This window comes from Callithrix jacchus, chromosome 7 (assembly GCF_049354715.1).
Source record: "Callithrix jacchus isolate 240 chromosome 7, calJac240_pri, whole genome shotgun sequence".
Taxonomy (NCBI): Eukaryota; Metazoa; Chordata; class Mammalia; order Primates; family Cebidae; genus Callithrix; species Callithrix jacchus.
In genome coordinates this window covers 71637963-71655771 of record NC_133508.1, presented here as the reverse complement: position 1 = coordinate 71655771, position 17809 = coordinate 71637963, and the positions used below count along the sequence as shown (strand labels likewise).

The 17809-nt window shown below is 42.2% G+C and overlaps 3 pseudogenes; 1 reads left to right on the top strand and 2 right to left on the bottom strand.

Moving 5' to 3' along the window:
- Nucleotides 1-13148: 13148 nt before the first annotated feature.
- LOC100412614 (small ribosomal subunit protein uS13 pseudogene) lies at nt 13149-13736 on the bottom strand (annotated as a pseudogene).
- A 962-nt stretch (nt 13737-14698) lies between these two features.
- Nucleotides 14699-15351, bottom strand: LOC100385467 (small ribosomal subunit protein eS7 pseudogene; annotated as a pseudogene).
- Nucleotides 15352-16341: 990 nt separating this feature from the next.
- Nucleotides 16342-16664, top strand: LOC100385113 (ATP synthase F(0) complex subunit e, mitochondrial; annotated as a pseudogene).
- Nucleotides 16665-17809: the final 1145 nt, after the last annotated feature.

Below are 17809 nucleotides of genomic sequence, written 5' to 3'. Positions count from 1 at the left end.
CATATTGAATGGATGGAACGGGCAAAGGTTGATTAGGAAGAACTAGTCCAATGGAAGGAGAAAGATAAACTGGGGTACAGGTTCTGGTCCAGTTGGTGGGGAGACAAAGACACGTGTAGGTGCCGCACAAAAGGAACAAGTGTTTGTTGTAAATACAGGTGGATATATGGAAAGAAAACAAGTGAATTAAAGATGAGATGTTTTTTCTTTTTTTTTTTTTGAGATGGAGTTTTGCTCCCGTTACCCAGGCTGGAGTGCAATGGTGCGATCTTGGCTCACTGCAACTTCTGCCTCCTGGGTTCAGGCAATTCTCCTGCCTCAGCCTCCTGAGTAGCTGGGATTACAGGCACATGCCACCATGCGCAGCTAATTTTTTTGTATATATATATATTTTTTTAGTAGAGACGGGGGTTTCACCATGTTGACCAGGATGGTCTTGATCTCTTGACCTCGTGATCCACCTGCCTCAGCCTCCCAAAGTGCTGGGATTACAGGCTTGAGCCACCGCGCCTGGCCGATGGGATGTTTTTTCTTTCCTGTGTTTCATTATTCCAGGTGGACAAGGAGGAGGCCAGGGAGACACCCGCTATAGTAGAGGTATGGGAAAAGATTTTTTTTTACACATTTAATGTGATTGGATGTTGCACCATTGCTATTGGGCCATGAAAAAGTTGGGTACTAGGGACCGTACAAGTTAGGCTGGAGGCATTGGTTGAGAGGTTCCGGAAATGCTCCATTTGCCTCAGGTGATACTTGGTAGTCAACTCATTTAGATGTCAGAGGGGTGTTTAACAATGATAGTGCAGTTGCATCGGTTAGGTGTTAAGGACCCTATAGGGAAATTTCCCTCGGAGGCTGAAAAGCAAAGTGAGGCTTGTTGTAAAAGGTAGGGTGTGTTTAGTTTTGGGTCCTTCTATGGGAGGGCGTTGGGGTTTGAGGTGTTGTAGGAGCTGTAATAAGTTTGAAATAATTTGTTAACCTGATTGGCCCTAGAGGTGGGATAATCACCCACCAGGGTATCAGCTCTCTTAAAAAAGGAAGCTCCTTTTTTGGAGTTTATAGATTAGGGTTATGTTTCCTGTTAAAAGGTCATGAAAGGGTGTAGGAAGGGCTGTATAAGCTGAGGAAGACAGCGATAAGCACATCCAGCATTCCAGAGCAAAAGAAGGGTTAGCTTGCAGCAAGAGGGACCATGTAAGTCTCATAGAGCGTTCTAGTTTGAGAGCCGTGAGGAGTGGTTGTACCCAAGAGGTTGATGTGATATATTGAAAGAAACAAGCAAAAGGAGAAAAAAGTTATCTGAATGGGAGCAAAGTCCTGGTAAGGAGCTGATCAGGATGTATAATGGGAGTTTTGTATGGGTACCAATGAAGGTCTGTAACAACGTTGGTTAGGAAGCAATGAAAGTTTGGGAGAGAAAGAGACATAAGCAATTTAGTGTATTTCTCTTCTTTTTCCTCTGGGATTTGGGTGAGGCAAAGGGAAATAAATCCTGTGGAGACACAAGAGCACAAGAGAGGGTTGAAGGGGTTTTAGATTTGGTTGTTTGGGTATGTGGTGAAGGGAAGTCTGTTTCTTTTTTTTCCATTTTAGTTTTTATTAATAAAATAGAAATGTAAACTCAGACAACTGTTTTAGTCTTTATTCTTGAATCTAATCTGACCATATATTGGAGTAGCAATTCTTTATAAAAGTACTTAGGTGAGAACTGTCAATATGTCAGTTCCATCAAAAACTGTAGGTTGGAATATCTTAAAAAGAGTGAATTAAATATGAGAAAGCGCAGAAATCTCTCCCCCAAACAAGAGGGGCCTCCTTTAATAGTCTTTAATATAGCTCATTTGCAATTATATGAAAATCCATCAAGATCAATCATGTTGCACAATCCCTAGAGGCTAAAACTGAGGGAACTCATGGATAATTTTCACAGCTTCATTGTAAAGTCCAAGATTAAAAGTTGGTTATCTTCTTTAAACTGGACATAAGATGTACACATGATGGTGGCCTTGTGGTTACTTTTCCAACCACTTCCATAATTCCAGAGATTTCTTTTTTTTTTTTTAAAGACAGGGTTTCACCATGTTGGTCAGGCTGGTCTTCAACTCCCAACCTCGGGTGATCCGCCTTCCTTGGCCTCCAAAGTGCTTGAATTATAGGCATGAGCCACCACGCCCGGCCAATTCCAGAGATTTCTTCATCAAGGGGTTCCATCAACTCGATGCTTCCATTTTTTCCTTCTCCATCTGAAAGAATAAACATTTTTCCAGTAGGATGAATCTTTTCCAGCTTCTCTACGAAGCAGACAGGCTTGTTGATGAACTGAGCTAGCATGCTGGCATGAATGCACGACCTGGACAACTCCATCATGTCCACCATGATTATGGTCCAAGACTGTGGTGAGTGGGAAACCCACGGATGACCGAAACTTGGGAAGTCTGTTTTCTTGAGAGAAGTATAATGAAACCAATTGGGGAGTCCCTGAAATTTTGCTCCCATGGGTATAGTAAGGATGATCTGGTCAGGTCCCTTCCATTTAGGTGTGAGCAGGAAATTGGGGTTAAGACTGGGATCTTTTACCAAAACCCAGTCTTCTAGCTGTAGGAAGGGATTAGGGGAGTCAGCGACGGGCTGTGGCAGGTATTTGTCAACATATTTCCAAAATGAAACAGAGGATGGTATACAGAAGAGGGGAAACGAGAGGAGTTGGGTGAGGTGGGCCTGACCTCGAGGTGGAACAAAAAGGTTTATGTGGGAGCACCTGAATTTTTAGAAGGGCCAAAGGTAAAAGTGTAACCCAGTCTTTTTGTTGTTGTTTTTATTTTGTAAGAGACGGAGTTTCACTCTTGCTGCCCAGGCTGGAGTGCAATGGCGTGATTTTGGCTCACTGCAACTTCTGCCTCCCAGGTTCAATTCTCCCTATCAGCCTCCTGAGTAGCTGGGATTACAGGTGCCCACTACCATGCCGCTAAATTTTTGTATTTTTATTTTAAAATTTATTTGTATTTTTATTTTTTTGAGACGGAGTTTCACTCTTGTTGCCCAGGCTGGAGTGCAATGGAGCAATTTCGGCCCACTGCCACCTTTGCCTCCTGGGTTCAAGTGATTCTCCTGCCTCAGCCTTCGGAGTAGCTGGGATTACAGGCATGTGCCACCACGCCCAGCTAATTCTGTATTTTTATTTATTTATTTATTTATTTGAGATGGAGTTTTGCTCTTGTTGCCCAGGCTGGAGTGCAATAGCACGATCTTGGCTCATTGCAACCTCTGCCTCCCACGTTCAAGTGATTCTCCTGCCTCAGCCTCCTGAGTACCTGGAATTACAGGCATGCACGACTGCATTTTTAGTAGAGACGGGTTTCTCTATGTTGGTTAGGCTGGTCTCGAACTCCTGATCTCAGGGGATCTGCCTGCCTTGACCTCTCAAAATGTTGGGATTATAGGCATCAGCCACCATGCCTAGCATTTTTTGTATTTTTAGTAGAGACAGGGTTTCATCATCTTGGCCAGGCTGGTCTCAAACTACTGACCTCAGGTAATCCACCTGCCTTGGCATCCCAGAGTGTTGGGATTACAGGTGTGAGCCACCACGTCTGGCTGTAACCCAGTCTTTGTGTGTCTGTAGTGAGTACCTGGTGAGGGTGGTTTTTTTTTAGAATGTCACTCATTTTTTCAACTTTTCCTGAATATTGAGGTTGATATGGGATGTGTAGCTTCCAGGTGATTTGTAGGGCTTGTGCAAGTGTTTGAGTAATTTGAGAAGTGAATTCAGGACTATTATCAGATTGAAAAGAAAGAGGCACGCAGAACCTGGGGATGATTTCTATTATTAATTTGGAGGTGACAGTAGAAGCTGGTTTGTTGGTTGTGGGAAAAGCCTCAACCCATCCCGAAAAGGTATCAACTAGAACTAAAAGAAATCAAGGCCGGACACATGGCTCACACCTGTAATTCCAGCACTTTGGGAGGCTGAGGTGGGTCGATCACCTGAGGTCAGGAGTTTAAGACCAGCCTGACCAACATGGTGAAATCCCGTCTCAACTAAAAAATACAGAACTTAGCTGACCATGGTGGCAGGTGCCTGTAAACCCAGCTACTTGGGAGGCTGAGGCAGGAGAATCGCTTGAATCCAGAAGGTGGAGGTTGCAGTGAGCTGAGATTGTGCTATTGCACGCCAGCCTGGGTGACAGAGCAAGACTCTGTTTCAGAAAAAAAGAAAAAGAAAAAAGAAAGAAATCAAACCTTTTATACTGGGGGGATATGGGTAAAATCAATTTATCAGTCGTGTCCTGGAAGGCGTCCCCTGGCTTGATGGGTTAAGAAAGAAGGGGTTCTAGTGTTGGAGTTGGGTGAAGCTTTCTGGCAAATAGCGTGTTGATGGGAAATGGCTTTTAACTGTTCCTTTATGCCTGGGGTTATGGATATGGAAACTTAAGAAATGTTGTAGAGGGCAATGGCTATCAAGGAAGAGGCTGTGAATATCCCATAGAAGAGTTGGTTTTTCAGGGTCAGGTAGAACGGATTTGTTTTGTATGAGCCAGTATGGGAGTTTGAATCGTGCCCCTGCCATGATAAATTGTTGTATTTGGTGTTCTGGATAAAAGGACGGGATATGTTGTATGAGGGGAAATAGGGATTGGGAAACTGGGTGATTGGTTGAGGCATGGTTTGCCCAATAGGCAATCTCACAATTGCCTAAAGAAATGTAGCTTTTATCGGATTGATGTCTTTGCAATGGATAAGTAAAACCTTTCCTGGAAGTAAAGCTGCCTTTAGTAGATGACGGATTGTTTTACTATTAATGATAGTAGTTTCCTTAGCTGTGAGATAGCCCTGCTTGCTCCAAATTTGGACATTGGAATGGGTGATGTTATAGGCATATTTAGAATTGGTGTATATAATCACTTGTGTGGTTTTTGCTAGGGTTAGTGCTCTTATTAGGGTAACTAATTCTGCTTATTGGCAAGATGTGCCCAGAGGCACGGGGGCAACCTCTACAACTCTTCTAGGTGGGAGAGAGTGGGTATCATCATGATATCCGTCAGTAATGGCATATCCTGCTTGGAGGGGAGGGTTTTTTGATGTGTTGCCATCTATAAACCAATCTGGGGCTCCCTTTATGTGAGTGGAAGTAAGACAGGAGAATCGCTTAAACCTAGGAGGTGGAGGTTGCAATGAGCTGAGATCGTGCCATTGCACTTCAGCCTGGGCAACAAGAGTGAAACTGACTCAAAACAAACAAGCAAAAAAACAAGACCCAACATATTGCTGCCTGCAAGAAACTCACCTCACCATTAAAAACAAACAGAAGCAAAGTTAAAGGATGGAAAAAGATATTCTATGCAAACCAAAACCAAAAGTAAGCAGGAGTAGCCACACTTATATCAGATAAAATAGACCTTAAGTCAAAAACTGTAAAAAGAGAGAAGTTACTGTATATGACAAAGGGATCAATTGAGCAGGAGGATATAACAATTATAAGTGTATATGTGCCCAACACCAGAGCACCCAAATATGTAAAACGAATACTACTAGAGCTAAAGAGAGAGATAGACTGCATACAATAATAGTAGGGGACATCAACACCCCACCCTCAACAATGGACAGATCATTTAGCTAGAAAATCAACAAAGAAACATCAGCTACACCGTAGACCAAATGACTTAATAGACATCTATAGAACATTCCATCCAACAGCTACAGAATACACATTCTTCTCAACTGAACATTATCCAGGATAGACCACATATTAGGCCACTAAACAAATCTCAGCAAATTTAAGAAGATAGATCATAGCAAGTATCTTTTTAGACCACACATGGTATAAAATCAACAATAAGAAAAATTTCAAAAATCTTACACATATGTGGAAGGTAAACAAGATGATCCTGAATGACCAATTGGTCAATGAAGAAATTAAAGGGGAATTTTTTTTGTTATTTTGAGGCAGAGTCTCCCTCTGTTGTTCAGGCTGGAGTGCAATGGTGTGGTCTTGGCTCACAGCAACCTCCACCTACTGGATTCAAGTGATTCTCCTGCCTCAGCCTCCTGAGTAACTGGGACTACAGGTGTGTGCCACCAAGCTCACCTAATTTTTTGTATTTTTAGTAGAGGCAAGGTTTCATCATGTTAGCCAGGATGGTCTCAAGCTCCTGACCTTGTAATCTGTCAGCTTTGGCCTCCCAAAGTGCTAGAATTACAGGCGTGACCCACCGTGCCCTTCCTTCCTTTTTTCCTTCCTTCCCCCCTCCTTTCCTTCCTTCCTTCCTTCCTTCCTTCCTTCCTTCCTTCCTTCTTTCCTTCCTTCCTTCCTTCCTTCCTTCCTTCCTTCCTTCCTTCCTTCCTTCCTTCCTTCCTTCCTTCTTTCCCTCCTCTTCCTCCTCCTCCTTCTTCTTTTTCTTTCTTTCTTTCTTTCCTCTTTTTCTTTTTCTTGTTTCACTTAGGCTATAGTGAAGTGCTGTGATCATAGCTCACTGAAGCCTGTAGCTCCTCACTCAGGCCATTTGCCTGCCTCAGCCTCCTGAGTAGTTGCGAGTACAGGCATGTGTCACCATGCCTGGCTAAAAAAGAAATATTTCTTTCTCACTCTCTCTCTTTTTTTAAGACAGAGTCTTGCTCTGTCACCCAGGCTGAAGTGCAATGACACAATCTCGGCAACCTTCACCTCCTAGACTTAAGCAATTCTCATGCCTCAGCTCCCTGAGTAGCTGGGATACAGGCAGGTGCCACCACACCTGGCTAATTTTTTGTATTTTTAGTGGAGATGGAGTTTCACTATGTTGACCAGGCTGGTCTTGAACTCCTGGCCTCAAGAGATCTACCTTCTGGCTGGGCACAGTAGCTCACACCTGTAATCCCAGCACTTTGGAAAGCCAAGGCAGGTGGATAAGGAGATCAGAAGATGGCCAACTATCCTGGCCAACATGGTGAAATCTGTCTCTATTAAAAATAAAAAATTTAGGCGGGTGTAGTGGTGCTGCCTGTAGTCCCAGCTACTCAGGAGACTGAGGCAGGAGAATCACTTGAACCCAGGAGGCGGAGGTTGCAGTGAGCCGAGATCATGCCACTGCACTCCAGCCTGGTGACAGAGCAAGACTCCATCTCAGATTAAAGAGAGAGAGAGAGAGAGAGAGAGAGAGAGAGAGAGAGAGAGAGAGAGCGAGAGAGCGAGATATCGAGATCTACCCTCCTTGGCCTCCCAAAGAACTGTGATTACAAGTGTGAGTCACCATGCCTGGCCAAGAAGAACTATTTCTAATAAACTACCTAAACATGCACCTCAAAAAACTAGAAAAACAACAACAAAAAAAACTAAACCTAAAACTGATAGAAGGGAGGAAATAATAAAGCTCAGAGCAGAAAGAAAAACAGAGACTAAAAAAAATTTCAAAAGTTCAGTGAAATCAAGAGTTGGTTTGTTGAAAATAATCAACAAACATTTGGCTAGACTAACAAGCAAAAAAGAGAAAAGACCCAAATAAATAAAACGACAGATGAAAAAGAAGCCACTGCGACTGATATCACAGGAATACAAAGGACCATAAGAGACTATCATGAACAACTATATGCCAACAAACTTGAGAAGATTAAATTCCTGGACAAATACAACTTGCCAAGATTGTATGAGGAAGAAATAGAACATCTGAACAGACCAATAATTAGTGAGGAAATTGAAACTGTAATTAAAAAGTCTTCCATCAAAAAAACTCCAAAGCTGGGTACAATGGCTCATGCCTGTAATCCTAGCACTTTGGGAGGCTAGGGTGGGTGGATCACCTGAGGTCAGGAGTTTGAGACCAGCCTGGTCAACATAGTGAAGTCCTGTCTCTACTAAAAATACAAAAATTAGCCGGACGTGGTGACACACACTTGTAATCCCAGCTACTTGGGAGGCTGAGGAAGAAGAATCGCTTGAACCCAGGAAGTGGAGGTTGCAGTGAGCTGAGATTGCACCACTGCACTCCAGCCTGTGTGACAGGAGCAAGAATCTATCTAAAATAATAACAAAAAAAATTCCAAAACAGAAACACATCTTGGACCCAATGGCTTCACTGCTGAATTCTTTTTTTTTGAGATGGAATTTCACTCTTGTTGCCCAGGCTGGAGTGCAATGGCACGATCTTGGCTCACTGCAACCTCCACCTCCCAGGTTCAAGTGATTAACCTGGCTAATTTGGTATTTTTATTAGAGATGGGGTTTCCCTATGTTGGTCAGACTGGTCTCAAACTCCTGACCTCAGGTGATCCGCTCACCTCAGCCTCCCAAAATGCTGCGATTACAAGCATGAGCCACTGTGCCCAGCCTTCACTGCTGAATTCTACAAAACATTTAAAGAAAAACTACTATCAATTATTCTCAAACCATTCCTTAAAATTGAAAAGAAAGGAACACTTCCAAACTCATTTTAAGATGCCAGCATTTCCTTGATTCCAAACTATACAAAGACAAAACAACAACAACAAAACTACAAAATTTTAGTTTTATATTTGACATTTAGATGTAGGCTCCATTTTGAGCTAGTTTATGTGTGAGGTGAGAGGTTTAGTTCAATATGTGTATACATATATATTATATTTGCATATGTGTTGGGAAAAACAGCAAAGGAGAAAGGACTTACAGTGCCTACATAAATTAGTTATGAGTAACACATAAGGAACAACAAACTGCAGAAGGCTGCAGGAGGCTTCTGAGGGGGAAGGCTTCTCCATGTCTCATGTTCTGGTGCAGGGTGACCTGGACTCTGTTACCATAAACATTGTGCTCAAGGACATAAAAGCCCTTTGTAGCACTATTATGTAGCCAGACATGTAGGCTCCTTGTAAGGCCTGTGCTCCATCAGCTGTACATAAGTAATAAGCTAAAGATAACCACATGTTCTTGTTTTGTGAAACTCCCAAACTGCCACTATTATCAATCCTTAGGATGACACACCAGTTCCGGCTCACTGATTCAGTTCTGGCTCACTGATTCATCCACCATCATTCCACCCTTACTCTACAGATCATAGTAATTGTAATCAATAAATACTGTGAATGATCAGAGCTCGAGACCTTCACTGTTTCCTCCAGAGTGATAAAGTGATGGCCCCCTGGTCCCACTGTCTCTCTTACTTTGTCTTTTTCTCATTCTTTTGTCTCCACTGAACTCGGGGTACCCACGGGTGATGTAGGGTTGGCTTCCTACATTCTAATGCCCAACGTGGGGCTCATGGATTCCCTACATTCTGGCACCCAATGTATGGGGCTCATGGATCCCTATACATATGGATTTCCAATTGTTCAAACACCATATATTGAAAAAGACTGCCGTCTCTTCACTGAATTTCTCTTTTACCTTTATCAAAAATCAATTGGCCATATTCACTTGCATTTCTCCTTGACTGTCTACTCTGTTACATGAATCTGTGTGTCTATCTCTTTGTAAATACCACAGTTTCTTCTTCTTCCTCTTCCTCTTCTTCTTCTTTTCTTTTTCTTGAGACAGAGTCTCACTCTGTTGCCCAGGCTGGAGTGCAACGGTATGATCTTGGCTCACTACAACCTCCGTCCCCCAGGTTCAAGCAATTCTTGTGTCTCAGCCTCCTGAGTAGGTGGGACTACAGGTGTTTGCTACCACACCTGGATAGTTTTTGCATTGTTAGTAGAGACAGGGTTTGCCGTGTTTGCCAGGCTGGTCTCAAACTTCTGGCCTCAAATGATCCTCTCATCTTGGTCTCTCAAAGTGCTGGGATTACAGGCATGAGTCACCACACCTGGCCAACACAATTTCTTGATCACAGTAGTTATATGGTAAGTCTTAAAAATTTTAGGCCGAGTGCTGTGGTTCATGCCTGTAATCCCAACACTGTGGGAAGCCATGGAGGGAGGATCAATTGAGGCCGTGAGTTCAAGACCAGCCTGGGCAAAATAGCGAGACCCTGTCTCTACATTAAAAAAATTATTTTATATTTTTCCAAAGGTTATTGGGGTACAGGTGGTGTTTGGTTACATAAGTTCTATAGTGATGATTTGTGAGATTTTGGTGCACCCATCACCTGAGTAGTACACACTGCACCCTATTTGTAGTCTTTTATCCCTTGCCCCCACTGGCAATCTTCCCCGCAAGTCCCCTCTACAAAATTAAATAGAAAAATTAGCTAGGCATGGTGGTGCACGCCTATAGTTCCAACTACTTGGTAGGCTGTGGCAGAAGGATCACTTGAGCACACAAGTTAGAGGTTGCAGTGAGCTGTGATCACACCACTGCACTTCAGCCTGGGCAACAGAAGGAGACCTTGAGTTTTATTTTTACTTCAATAAGAATATTTAGGCTGGGCATGGTGGCTCACACCTGTAATCCCAGAACGTCGGGAGGCCAATCTAGACAGATCACTTGAGGTCAGGAGTTCAAGACCAACTTGGTCAACATGGTGAAACCTCATCTCTACTAAAAATACAAAATTTAGCCAGGCGTGGTGGCACATGTCTGTAATCCCAGCTACTTGGGAGGCTGAGGCAGGAGAATCGCTTGAACCCGGGAGGCAGAGGTTGCAGTAAGTTGAGATTGCACCATTGCATTCCAGCCTGGGTGACAGAGTGAGACCCTGTTTATAAATAAATAAATACAAATATTTAAATACTTTGATTTGTTTCAAAATTGTTTTGGCTATTTTAGTTCCTTTGCTTTTCCATAAAATTTTAGAATCAGCTTGTCTATATTTACAAAAGTACTACTGAGATTTTTTGAGGTGGGGTCTTGCTATGCTGCCCAGGCTGGCCTTGAACCCCTGGGCTCCAGTGACCCTCCTACCTTAGCTTCCTCAGTATTTGGAACTACAGGTGCAACGGGTGCAATTACCACCTTTGCTGAGATTTTTTTTTTTTTTTTTTTGAGACGGAGTTTCGCTCTTGTTACCCAGGCTGGAGTGCAATGGCGCAATCTCGGCTCACCGCAACCTCCGCCTCCTGGGTTCAGGCAATTCTCCTGCCTCAGCCTCCCGAGTAGCTGGGATTACAGGCACGCACCACCGTGCCCAGCTAATTTTTTGTATTTTTAGTAGAGACGGGGTTTCACCATGTTGACCAGGATGGTCCCGATCTGCTGACCTCGTGATCCACCCGCCTCGGCCTCCCAAAGTGCTGGGATTACAGGCTTGAGCCACCGCGCCCGGCCCTTTGCTGAGATTTTGATTGTGTGAAATCTATAGATCAATTTGGGAAGAATCTGTGTCTTTTCTACATTGTCTTTTTTTTTCTTTTTGAGACGGAGTTTTGCTCGTTACCCAGGCTGGAGTGCAATGACGTGATCTCGGCTCACCGCAACCTCCACCTCCCGGGTTCAGGCAATTCTCCTGCCTCAGCTTCCTGAGTAGCTGGGATTACAGGCACGCACCACCATGCCCAGCTAATTTTTTGTATTTTTAGTAGAGACGGGGTTTCACCATGTTGACCAGGATGGTCTCGATCTCTTGACCTCGTGATCTACCCGCCTCAGCCTCCCAAAGTGCTGGGATTACAGGCGTGAGCCACCGCACCCGGCTACATTAAGTCTTTTAATCATGAACACCTATAGTAAAAGGCTGAATGCTTTTCCCCTAATGTCAACAAGCCAAGATCGTCTACTCTCATTACTTTAATTCAACATTGTACTGCAAATCCTAGCCAAGATAAAAAGCATACAGGTTGGAAAGAAATAAATACAACTTTTCTTTTACTTTTTCTTTTTTTTTTTTTTGAGATGGAGTCTCGCTCTGTTGCTCAGGCTGGAGTGCAGTGGTGCGGTCTTGGCTTACTGCAACCATTTATTTAAATCTTCTTTTTTTTAATTGGAATAATATATTTTATTAAAGATAATTTTCTTTAATATTTTCTTTTTTTAAAATTTATTTATTTAATGTTAAGTGCATACTATATTTGGCATTTCTCTCCATGTTATCTCTCCCCATCCTCCCCTCCCTCCCCTCTCTCCCCTCCCCCCGCTCTCTCCCCTACCCCTCCCAACTGCCCCCAGTGTGTGATGCTCCTCTCCCTGAGTCCATGCTTTTAATTTCTTTCATTATTATTTTCAGCATACAACACAGAACATGTTTTATTAGATTTATATCTAAGTATTTCCTATTTTGAGACATTGTAAATCCTATTTTAAAATTTTTATTTTTGGCCAGGCACAGTGACTCACACCTGTAATCCCAGCACTTTGGGAGACTGGGGCAGGTAGATCACCTGAGGTCAGGAGTTCCAGACCAGCATGGCCAACGTGGTGAAACTGCGTCTCTTCTAAAAATACAAAAACTAGCCAAGCATGGTGGCAGGCACCTGTAATCCCAGCTACTTGGGAGGTTGAGGCAGGAGAATTGCTTGAACCCAGGAGGTGGAGGTTGCAGTGAGCTGAGATTGGGCCACTGCTCTCCAGCCTGGGTGACAAGAGAGATACTCCATCTCAAAAATTAAAAAAAAAAAGAAATTCTAATTGTTCATTGCTAGTATATAAAAATACAATTGGTTTTTGTGTGTTGAACTGGCAACCTTACTAAAGACATTTATTAGTTGTAGGAATTTTTTTAATAGGTTCCTTGGGATTATGTGTATATAAAATCATGTTATGTGGGAGTCTCTCGGAGTGTATTCTGGCTTGGGAGGCTGCTTGATTTGAAAACAAAAAACAGGAAAGAAAAGTTGCGGCCAGGTGTGGTGGCTCACGCCTGTAATCCCAGCACTTTGGGAGGCCCAGGTGGGTAGATCACAAGATCAGGAATTCAAGACCAGCCTGGCCAACATGGTGAAACCCCATCTCTACTAAAAATGCAAAAAATTAGTCAGGCATGGTGACAGTTGCCTGTAATCACAGCTACTTGGGAGGCTGAGGCAGGAGAATCGCTTGAGCCCGGGAGGTGGAGGTTGCAGTGAGCCGAGACTGCACCACTGCACCCCAACCTGGGCAACAGAGAGTGATTTCATCTCAAAAAAAAGAAAGAAAAAGAAAAGTTGTATTTTTTTCTTTCCAATCTGTATACCTTTTATCTTAGTTAGGACTTGCAGTACAATGTTGACGTGGTGAGAGTAGACAATCTTGGCATATTGACATTAGGGGAAAAGCATTCAGCCTTTTGCCACTAGGAATCATGTTAGCTACAGGTTTTTGCAGATGCCCATTATCAGGCTGAGGAGGTTCTTCTCTATTCTACTATTCTGAGAGTTATTTTTATTTTTTAAAATTATGAATGGACATTGAATTTTGTCAAATACCTTTTTTTTGGTATATAAACTATTTATTAACAGACAAGACCTGCAGACTTATTTCTTTGTGGACACACCCATGGTGCGGCCACGGCGGCCAGTGGTCTTGGTGTGCTGGCCTTGGACCCAAAGGCCCCAGAAGTGGCGCAGCCCTCCATGGGCCTGAATCTTCTTCAGTCTCTCCAAGTCTTCACGGATCTTGTTGTCCACACCATTGGCTAGGACCTGGCTATATTTCCCATCCTTTACATCTTTCCGTCTGTCCAAGAACCAGTCTGGGATCTTGTACTGAAGTGGATTCTGCATAATGGTGATTGCACGTTCTACCTCATCCTCAGTGAGTTCTCCTGCCTTCTTGGTGAGGCCAATGTCTGCTTTCCTCAACACCACATGAGCGTATCTTTAGCCACACCCTTAATGGCAGTGATGGCAAAGGCTATTTTCTGCCGCCCATCGATGTGGGTGTTGAGTACTCACAAAATATGCTGGAACTTTTCAGGGATCACTAGAGACATGGCGGCAGCGCAAGCGGTGGTGTGCAGCCCTCCTGTGGAAGAGACCGTCAAATACCTTTCTGTATCAACTGTGGAAATGGATATGATCATGTGGTTTGTCTTTAGATTATTAATATGTGATTATGCTGATTGATTTTCAAATACTAAACCAGGTCAGGCACAGTGGCTCACACCTGTAATCCCGAGACCGATGTGGGAGGATGGTTTGAGCACAGGAGTTCAAAGGTGCAGTGAGCTAGCTATGATCGCACCACTTCACTCCAGTCTGGGTGACAGAGTAAGATCCTCTCTCTTAAAAAACAAAAAAATTAAAAAATATATGTGTATATATATATACACACACATTTATATGTAACTATATAATAAAAATATAATATATTATTTAATATAATTATCATATTAAATTATATAAAACCAAACTTCCTGGAGGAAACCCCACTTGGTCCAAGTGGGGTTTGGTAACACTTGCTGTGTTATTTTCTTTATATTATTCTATTTAATAACTTTTAAAGATTTACTAATATTATATTATTAGTAAATCTTATATTTTTGTTGAGGATTTTTGTGTCTATATTGATGACAGACATTGACTTGTAGTTTCTTATCTTTGCCTTGCTTCAGAATCAGGATAATTCTGGCTATATAAAATGAGATGAGAACGGTTTCCTTTTCTTCTATCTTCTGGAGGCTACTGTGAAGATTTGGTGTCATTTTTTTTCTTTAAATGTTTGGTAAGATTTACCAGTGAAATCATCTGGGCCTGGAAATCTCTGTTTTAGAAAGCTTTAAACTATAAATTCAAGTTATTTAATTTGTATAGGACAGGTTATTTCGTTTATCTTGAATGGGTTTTGAAGTTTTTGTTTTCTGAGCTCTTGGTCCATTTCACCTAAATTATTGAATTTTTTAAATTGTGAATATATATTTTATGTAGTCATTTTGTTTACAATTGAAACTCTGGGAATTGAAAATTAACCAGAAAAAGTTTCAAACTTGTGTTCCACATTGTCGTGCTGTGCTTTGTCCAGATGAACCTATATGAGCTGCCTGCCACCCAGTTTCATGTGGATTCTCTTGCCCATAGTTTTGCTTGGGAAGACCAAGTCCTCAAGGATTGCATTGTGCACAGCTGTCAAGAGTATGGCTCCTGTGACGCTTTTGCTTATTTTTTGTGCGGCTTTTTCAAGTTGCCTTAGGCAGAATTCTCCTCCGAGTGATAAAGACAACATGCTTTCCACTGAACATTTTCTCCAGTTCCCATACTAGCCAGACTTGGATTTTTCTGGAAATATTTCAGTTGAGGAACAGGAACAAAGATTATGATAGCTTTCTGACCACCACCAACTTTAATTTCCTTGGCTGCTGTCATATTCAGTTCCCTGAGCTGGGCCTTGAGGTCTGAGTTCATCTCCAGCTCCAGAAGAGCCTGGGAGATGCCAGACTCGAACTCGTCTGGCTTCTGGCCATTGGGCTTCACAGTCTTGGTGCTTGAACTGAACATGGGTTTCTCCTTGTTGAGCTCCAGCTTAGGAAGAGCAATTATTGAATTTTTATGTGTAGAGTTGTTTATGGTATTTTTGTCCTTTTAATGTTTGTATGCCCTGTAACAATATCCCCTCTTACATTCCTGATATTAATAAGTTGTGGTCACTCTAATTTTTCTTCGTCAGTCTTGCTAGAGGTTTATTCATCTTATTAATCTTTATGAAGAATCAAGATTTGGTTTTATCAATTTTCCCTATTTCAATTTCATTGATTTCTGCTCTTTATTTCCTTCCTTCTGCTTGCTTCGAGTTTATTTTCCTTTTCTTTTTCTAATTTCTTAAGATATAAGCTTAGATTATTCATTTGAGATCATTCTTCTTTTCTTTTTTTTTTTGAGATGGAGTTTTGCTCTTGTTACCCAGGCTGGAGTGCAATGGCGCGATCTTGGCTCACCGCAACCTCTGCCTCCTGGGTTCAAGCAATTCTCCTGCCTCAGCCTCCCGAGTAGCTGGGACTACAGTCGTGCACCACCATGCCCAGCTAATTTTTGTATTTTTAGTAGAGACGAAGTTTCACCTTGTTGACCAGGATGGTCTACCTCGTGATCCATCCGCCTTGGCCTCCCAAAGTGCTAGGATTATAGGCTTGAGCCACCGTGCCCGGCCTCTTCTTTTCTAATATAATGACTTAATGCTGTAAATTTCCCTTTAAATATAGTTGACGCTTGGCCAAGCACCCTGCACAGTCGAAAATCCACGTGTAACTTTTGAATCCCACAAAAGCTTAATTACTAATAGCCTGTAGTTAACCAGAAGCCTTAACAATAACATAGATGCCAATTAACTATATTTTGTATATGTACTATGTACCGTATTCTCACAATAAAGTAAGCTAGAGAAAAGAAGACACTATTAAGAAAATAAAAAGGAAGGGAAAATATATTATTCATTATGCATAAGTGGATCATAAAGGTCATTTTTTTTTGGTGCCAAAAGCCAGGAATGAACCAGACATAAATGTCTTCATCCTCATCGTCTTCAGGCAGAGCAGGCTGAGGAGGAGGAGGAAGAGAAGGGGATGATCTAGCTATCTCAAGGGCGGCAGGAAGAAAAAAACTCACTTATAAAAGTGGATCTATGAATGCGAAGGCAAGGGACAAGCCGGTGCCAACGGTGCAGATTTCTCCGCTCATCAAGTTTGACCGCTACTCCGTCTTGTTCCTCGGCATGGCCTACGGAGCCACGAGCTACAGTTACCTAAAACCTTGGGCAGAAGAGGAAAGGAGGATAACGGCAGAGGAGAAGCAGCAGCAGGATGAACTGAAATGGATTGCCAAAGAATTGGCAGAAGCCCAAGAGGACAGCATATTAAAGTGAGTGACCCTCCCAGCCTCTCTTTGGAGTAGCGGCGGATGAATAAAGCTTCCTGTGTTGTGTGATTAAAAGAAAAAAAGTGGATCCATGCAGTTCAAACTATGTTGTCGATGGGTCAACTGTACTGCTTTAGTTGTATCTCACAAATTTCAATACATTGTATTTTTTTGTTCTATTAAAATATTCTAATTTTACTTGAGTCTTCATTTATTCATGGTCAGTGTGTTGTTTAGAAGTTTTAAAAATACGTTAACTTCCGTGTGTTTGGAGATTTCCTGTTATCTTTCTGTTATCAACTTCTAATTTAATTTCTTTATGACCAGAGAAAATGTTTATTATCTTAATTATTTTAAATTTGTTATTGTTTATTTTATAACCCAGGTTATTGTCTATTTCGGTAAATGTTCCTCATGTACTTGAAAGAATGTATGTTCTACGGTTGTTGGGTGGAGTGTCCTATAAATGTAAATTAGATCCAATTGTTTGATGATGTTATTCAATTTTTCTATTTTCTTGCTCATTTTCTGCCTACTATTTCTATCAACTACTTTGAGAGGAGTGTTGAAATTTCCAACTATAATTGTGGATTTGTCTAATTCTCCTTTCAGTTGTTTTTTCTTTTTGAGACAGTATCTCACCGTGTTGCCCCGGATGGTCTTGAACTTCTGGGCTCAAGCAATCCTCCTGCCTCAGCCTCCCAAAGTGCTGGGATTACAAGCTCGAGTCACCATGCCCAGCCAGTTCTGTCTGTTTTCCCTTCATGTTTTTGAAGTTCAACTGGTTGTTAGGTGCATATATATTTAGGATTATTATGTCTTCTTGGTAAATTGACCCTCTTATTATTATGTAAGGCCCCCTTTTATCTCTGGTAATTTTTTTTGCTCTGAAATTCTACTTTGTTTGGTATTAATATAATACTCCTGTTATAGTTTGGTTAATGTTTGCAGGGTGTATCTTTTTTGTTTGTTTGTTTCTGTTTGAGACAGAGTCTCACTCTGTCGCCCAGGCTGGAGTGCAGTGGTGCTATCTCGGCTCACTGCAACCTTCTACCTTCCGGGTTCAAGCGATTCTCCTGCCTCAGCCTCCCTAACAGCTGGGCTTACAGGCACGTGCCACCATGCCCTGCTAATTTTTGTATTTTTAGTTTCACCGTGTTGGCCATGCTGTTCTCAAACTCCTGACCTTGCGATCCACATGTCTTGGCCTCTCAAAGTGCGGGGATTA